We start from the raw sequence: 6,666 nt of genomic DNA on the forward strand, positions 1-6,666 counted from the left end.
TGTTCTACACAATTATATGATCAATTCTAATCAACAAGCTCCAAAACCTGGGCTTCTGTACCTCTGCAACTGGATCCTTGACACCCTCACCGGGAGACCACAGTCTGTGTGAATCCAAAGTAACATCTCCACTTCAATGACAATCAACACTGGCACACCTCAAGGATGTGTGCGTAGCCCACCGCTCCAGTCTCTCTTCAACCACGTCTTTGTGACTAGGCACAACACCATCTATAATTTTGCCAAAGTCACAGCTATCGTTTGCAGAATCTCAGATGGTGACGAAAAGGTGTACGGGAGCGAGACAGATCAGCTGATTGAGTGGTGTTATAACAGTAACCTTGTACTCAACATCAGAAGGACCAAAGAATTATTTATGGACTTCAGGAAGAGGAAGCTGAGGGAACATACACCTGTCCTCATTGAGAGATTATCAGTTTCAAGTTTTTGGGTTTCAACATGGCTGAAGGTCTATCCTAGGCACAATGTATTGATGCAATTACAAAGAAGGCATGAGAGTGGCTATATTTCATTAGGAATTTGAGGAGACTTGCTATGTCAGCAAAGATTCTCTCAAATTTCTACAGATGTACCATGGAGAATATTCTAACTGGTTGCATCACCATCTGCTATGGGGGAGGGATCACTGCAAGGGCTGGAAGAAACTGCAGAAAATTGCACACTCAGCCAGCTCCATCATGGGCACTAACTTCCCCAGTTGAAGATACTTTCAAAAGACAATGCCTCAAAAATGTGACATTCATCATTAAGGGCCCCCATCACCCAGGGCATGCCCTCTTCTCATTGCTACTATCAAGGAGGAGGTACAGGAGCTTAAAGATACACCCTCAACAGTTCGGGAACAGCTTCATCCACTCCGCCATCAGAATGGACAATGAACCCAGGTACATTACCTTAAGCAACACACATAAAAATTGCTGGTGAACGCAGCAGGCCAGGCAGCATCTCTAGGAAGAGGTACAGTCGACGTTTTGGGCTGAGACCCTTCGTCAGGACTAACTGAAAGAAGAGCTAGTAAGAGATTTGAAAGGGGGAGGGGGAGATCCAAAATGATAGGAGAAGACAGGAGGGAGAGAGATGGAGCCAAGAGCTGGACAGTTGATTGGCAAAGGGGATACGAGAGGGTCATGGGACAGGAGGCCTAGGGAGAAAGAAAGGGGGAGGGGGGAAGCTCAGAGGATGGGCAAGGGGTATAGTGAGAGGGACAGAGGGAGAAAAAGGAGAGAGAGAAAAAGGATGTGTGTATAAAAATAAATAACGGATGGGGTATGAGGGGGAGGTGGGGCATTAGCGGAAGTTTGAGAAGTCAATGTTCAGGCCATCAGGTTGGAGGCTACCCAGACGGAATATAAGGTGTTGTTCCTCCAACCTGAGTGTGGCTTCATCTTTACAGTAGAGGAGGCCCTGGATAGACATATCAGAATGGGAATGGGATGTGGAATTAAAATGTGTGGCCACTGGGTGATCCTGCTTTCTCCGGCGGACAGAACGTAGATGTTCAGCGAAATGATCTCCCAGACTGCATCGGGTCTCGCCAATATATAGAAGGCCACATCAGGAGCACTGGACGCAGTATATCACCCCAGCCGACTCACAGGTGAAGTGTTTACTAGTAAGAGATAATCTCTTACTAGCTCTTCTTTCAGTTAGTCCTGACGAAGGGTCTCATCCCGAAACGTCGACTGTACCTCTTCCTAGAGATGCTGCCTGGCTTGCTGCGTTCACCAGCGACTTTTATGTGTGCTGCTTGAAATTCCAGCATCTGCAGACTTCCTCGTGTTTACATTACCTTAATAATTTTTCTTTTTGTTTGCTCCCTTTTTGCACTGGCTATTTAATTTACTATATATTATTGTAATTTATAGTTTATTATTATTCTGTAATGCAATGAACTACTGCTGCAAAATAACAAATTTCACAACGTATTCCTCTGACTTTAAACCCAAGCCTGATGCTGATTCTGATGGAGCAGAACTGGAATTATGGTCATGGAAAATGTGGTACCTACAGTATCTTTGACCTGCACAGCTGGAGTAAAGAGCGCCTGTTCCAACATTAGAAGATAATGTTACAGTCATAGCTAGGGTCATTCTGGTTGGTGGAGCCACTGATGGAATTGTGCTTGGTTGTTGGGGTCACTCTTCTAAACAGGTGTACAGTGGTACTGGGGGTCGCAACTGTATTGGCATATAGCCTGAAATGACACTAGTAGGCAAGTTACAGGTAGCTAGAGTTATAGCTGTTGGGCAGAATCAAACTAGTGGACAGGATACAGCTGGATGCTGGGGTCATACTAGTGGGTGGAGCCACATTAATAGGCAGTGGGTAGAACCACTATAGTGTACTGGATACAACTGGAGCCTGAGGTCACTCTAATGGGCAGGCTCATATCTTGTAGGTGGGATGGTAACTGCTTCATTGGGTCACTCTAGTGAGTAAGTTTATAGCTGATAGGAGGGGTCACAGCTGGTTGTTGGGGATCACGTTAATAGGCAGGGTTACCACTGAACGATGGTGCCACACAAGCAGGCAGGATTATAGCTGGTAGCTGGAATTATAGCTATAACTGGTGGCAAGGGTCAAACTTAGGGACAGGGTGGGTCATCGTTGGTGTGTGGGAAGGACATCATACGCTGTGGTTGGGATCACAAGAGGATGGGGTTTCCTGCTGATGGAGCATTTCATAACCTGATCTCCTGATTGCCTCCCACCTCTACAGCTCCTGAGTCATCCCACAGCAGCCATCCTAGTGGCTTTTTAGGTAGGTTTATCTCTTTATCCACAACTTATTTCTGAGTTGAAAGGCAATATAATGCTATTGATGTTTTCTAGATGAGCATTGGATTAAAACTATTCAATACCACTTTACTTAGCAATGAACAGCTGTGAGCAAATGTGTCAATACTTCCATCAATCTGGCTGCGTTTAAACTTGGGTTGCATAGGTGAAAGGTCAATGTTCTCACTAACCGTGCCACCCAGTCTCCTGATGATTTATGAAGTGCTTTGGATGTGTGTTTTAATTGCTTTAGAATAAGTCTGGGATGCTTCTCTTGGTGATTAGCATACTGTTCTCACAATAATCAACTTAGACTAGATTCTTAAAGCAAGGGAAAATGAGTTTAGAATTATAGTTCTAACAGTAAATTTTAAAGAATTATGACTTTCTTTAACCTAGGCAAATTTTGGACTTCTTGAATTTCTCTGGTTCATCAGAAGAAATGCAGTAACACTGAAGAGATGGGAAATTAGTTGCAAACAGTGGAACATGGTTTCACAATGCAGTTTGGGCACAGGTTAAGAGATTTGAGAAAGAATGTTTGAAAATTCAGATTATCATTTCAAATTCTGCAAATCCTCCTCCCAGATGTTCTCGTGCCTACAATGAAGATTAATGCAAGTGATGGAAGAAAAATGCAGTATAACTTGATTTGATGGCAAAAGACCCAGTGAGTTGCCTAAGTGTCTTCATGCTTGCGATGGAGATAAACACTCAAACACTGTAAACTATTTTTCTGTTGAGACTCTGTTGCACAGAATTAAGTTCATAAAAGAAAACCACAACCCAGTGTTTTATATTGTTAATTATCATTATTTATTTCATAAGAACATTGTAATGCAATCCCTGTTTCGTGTACTATGACTGCAATGACCCCAAACTGGTCCTTTTTCCAGAGGAAATGTCATAACTAAAGAAAGTGCACCTGACAAAATATAACAGCAGCTGTAGTGCCCCACAACTTCACAGCAGTGAAGCACACAATTTAAAATACTTTTTAATTCTCTATTTTGTCAACATCGATTTCTTGTTTCAGGTTTTGCAAAAATCCCAGTGGCTTATTTGGAACTTCGGTCCCCTGCTGCGTAATATATACAGAGAAAGCCATCTGCTTTCTCACTGAACACTATATCACTCTTCACACATTCCTGACTGACAGATTCGGGGTCCACCATAAACACTTTGCAATGAGCTATGGAAATGGGTCTGTGGAGTTGGAGATCTGGAGCCCCAGATTCCTCATGCTGATGGGAAGTGCTGTCACTGTGATTACCAGATGTGGATGAAAGCAGCAGCATATTTTATTATTGTTTTTCTAGGAACTAGAGAAGGATTTTTATTGAGAAATGTCCAGAAACCAAACAAGTCATGGGAGAAACTGCTGTGCCATGGGGATTTTTGGAGGTGCAAAAATGATACAGATTAGTCAGCTCATTACTTGAGAACTCCCTTGACACAATAAAGGGCAGGGCTTCAAAATTGCTTTAACCCCTGCAAGAATCAATGTTTTGGAGACATGCAGGTTTTCTTTCATGTAACAATTGGAAAATGGAATTTAGTTTAAAGTAAATTGCTTACAATGAATTTCATAAAAATCAAGTCAAAGACCAAAATACATTCATCAGCTGCCCAGGGAATTTTCAGAGTACTACTGGCACTAGCTAAGTGCAAACTGCTATGTCTATGGTAAACTGTGATACAATTCTAGATAAAATTTAGTTGTGGCTCGTGTGAGTTCTCTTTAATAGAGTAAAATAGTGAATCAGCAATGTGACGGCATTGCCTAGTAATACTGATAAAAGTGTGCAAATCTTTTTCTAATGGTTTTCTTTAATAGTTCAAGAATTACTTAATTTTTATTCTTTTTTGACACACCTTTGATTAACTTCATTCATGAAGTTTTTGTTTTGCAGGGAGGAATCTTGTAGAGCATGGAAAGGTTTTGGCTGTAGCGGCTCTATGTTCGGTAAATAATCAACTTGTATCCAAATATTCACTTTGCTCTCTCTCTGTTTAGAACACTATGTGCTGCACCACAAACCAATATAACGTAAGATTAAAATTTTATTCAGCAATATGATGGAGAATATGATACATCAAAGAAAGATGTGCCAGTGCCACGGACTAGACTTTTGTGAGACCACAGTTGAGCATTGTCTGCAGCTTCGACTTCCTTAGCTAAGAAAATATATGCTCTACGTGGAGTGCAACAGAGGTACAGAGGTCCACAGGCGTATTGCTGGGATGATAGGACTCTCATATGAGGAGAAAATGAATTGAATAAACCCATATACTTGTTGTCACAGAGTACTACAGCACAGAAACAGGCCCTTCAGCCCATCTAGTCCATGCCAAACTATTATTCTGCTTTGCCCCATCATTATACTCTAACGATTTAAAAGAAGGATAGTGATCTCCTTAAAATGTATGAAATTCTAACAGGGTTAAGATGGATTGGATGCAGAGAGAATATCGAAGGGATGCAGGGAATCAAAGTTTCAACATACATGGTAAGATATTTCAAATTTCTTTATTCAGAAGATGAAAAACGTGGAATTCTTGATCACAGAAGGCATTAGAGGACAGGCCAACTCTATTTTTAAGAAAGACTAGACTTTGCATTGACGAACTGTCTCAGTCATTTTGGAATCATGGTTGGAAATTTTGATTTCTCAATGCTTCTGCAATACCATATTCAATGGTAAATCATATCCATATAGTTGAATGATTTATTCCTGCTCCTACTTTCAATAGTATGGAGGGAATTGTAGTATGCAATGTTTCAGCATCTAAGGCATCACTGCTAATTTTAGCAACATACATCAAAGTTGCTGGTGAACGCAGCAGGCCAAGCAGCATCTATAGGAAGAGGCGCAGTCGACGTTTCAGGCCAAGACCCTTTGTCAGGACTAACTGAAGGAAGAGTGAGTAAGGGATTTGAAGGCTGGAGGGGGAGGGGGAGATGCAGAATGATAGGAGAAGACAGGAGGGGGAGGGATAGAGCCGAGAGCTGGACAGGTGATAGGCAAAAGGGGATACGAGAGGATCATGGGACAGGAGGTCCGGGAAGAAAGACAAGGGGGGGGGTGACCCAGAGGATGGGCAAGAGGTATATTCAGAGGGACAGAGGGAGAAAAAGGAGAGTGAGAAAAAGGAGAGTGAGAGAAAGAATGTGTGCATAAAAATGAGTAACAGATGGGGTACGAGGGGGAGGTGGGGCCTTAGCGGAAGTTAGAGAAGTCGATGTTCATGCCATCAGGTTGGAGACTACCCAGACGGAATATAAGGTGTTGTTCCTCCAACCTGAGTGTGGCTTCATCTTTACAGTAGAGGAGGCCGTGGATAGACATGTCAGAATGGGAATGGGATGTGGAATTAAAATGTGTGGCCACTGGGAGATCCTGCTTTCTCTGGCAGACAGAGCGTAGATGTTCAGCAAAGTGGTCTCCCAGTCTGCGTCGGGTCTCACCAATATATAAAAGGCCACATCGGGAGCACCGGACGCAGTATATCACCCCAGTCGACTCACAGGTGAAGTGACGCCTCACCTGGAAGGACTGTTTGGGGCCCTGAATGGTGGTAAGGGAGGAAGTGTAAGGGCATGTGTAGCACTTGTTCCGCTTACACGGATAAGTGCCAGGAGGGAGATCAGTGGGCAGGGATGGGGGGGATGAATGGACAAGGGAGTTGTGTAGGGAGCGATCCCTGTGGAATGCAGAGGGGGGGGGAGGGAAAGATGTGCTTAGTGGTGGGATCCCGTTGGAGGTGGCGGAAGTTACGGAGAATAATATGTTGGACCCGGAGGCTGGTGGGGTGGTAGGTGAGGACCAGGGGAACCCTATTCCTAGTGGGGTGGTGGGAGGATGG

The 6,666-nt window shown here is 43.4% G+C and overlaps 1 long non-coding RNA gene across 1 annotated transcript in view; it reads left to right on the plus strand.

Annotated features, from left to right (window-relative positions):
• LOC134355206 (uncharacterized) overlaps positions 1 to 3,572 on the plus strand; it is a 69,921-nt gene extending 66,349 nt beyond the window's left edge. The window contains exons 2-3 of the long non-coding RNA XR_010019981.1: positions 2,741 to 2,782; positions 3,388 to 3,572. This is a non-coding gene — a long non-coding RNA (uncharacterized LOC134355206). The remainder of the gene's footprint in view (positions 1 to 2,740; positions 2,783 to 3,387) is intronic.
• Positions 3,573 to 6,666: the final 3,094 nt, after the last annotated feature.

The sequence above is a fragment of the Mobula hypostoma genome, chromosome 12, assembly GCF_963921235.1.
Source record: "Mobula hypostoma chromosome 12, sMobHyp1.1, whole genome shotgun sequence".
Taxonomy (NCBI): domain Eukaryota; kingdom Metazoa; phylum Chordata; class Chondrichthyes; order Myliobatiformes; family Myliobatidae; genus Mobula; species Mobula hypostoma.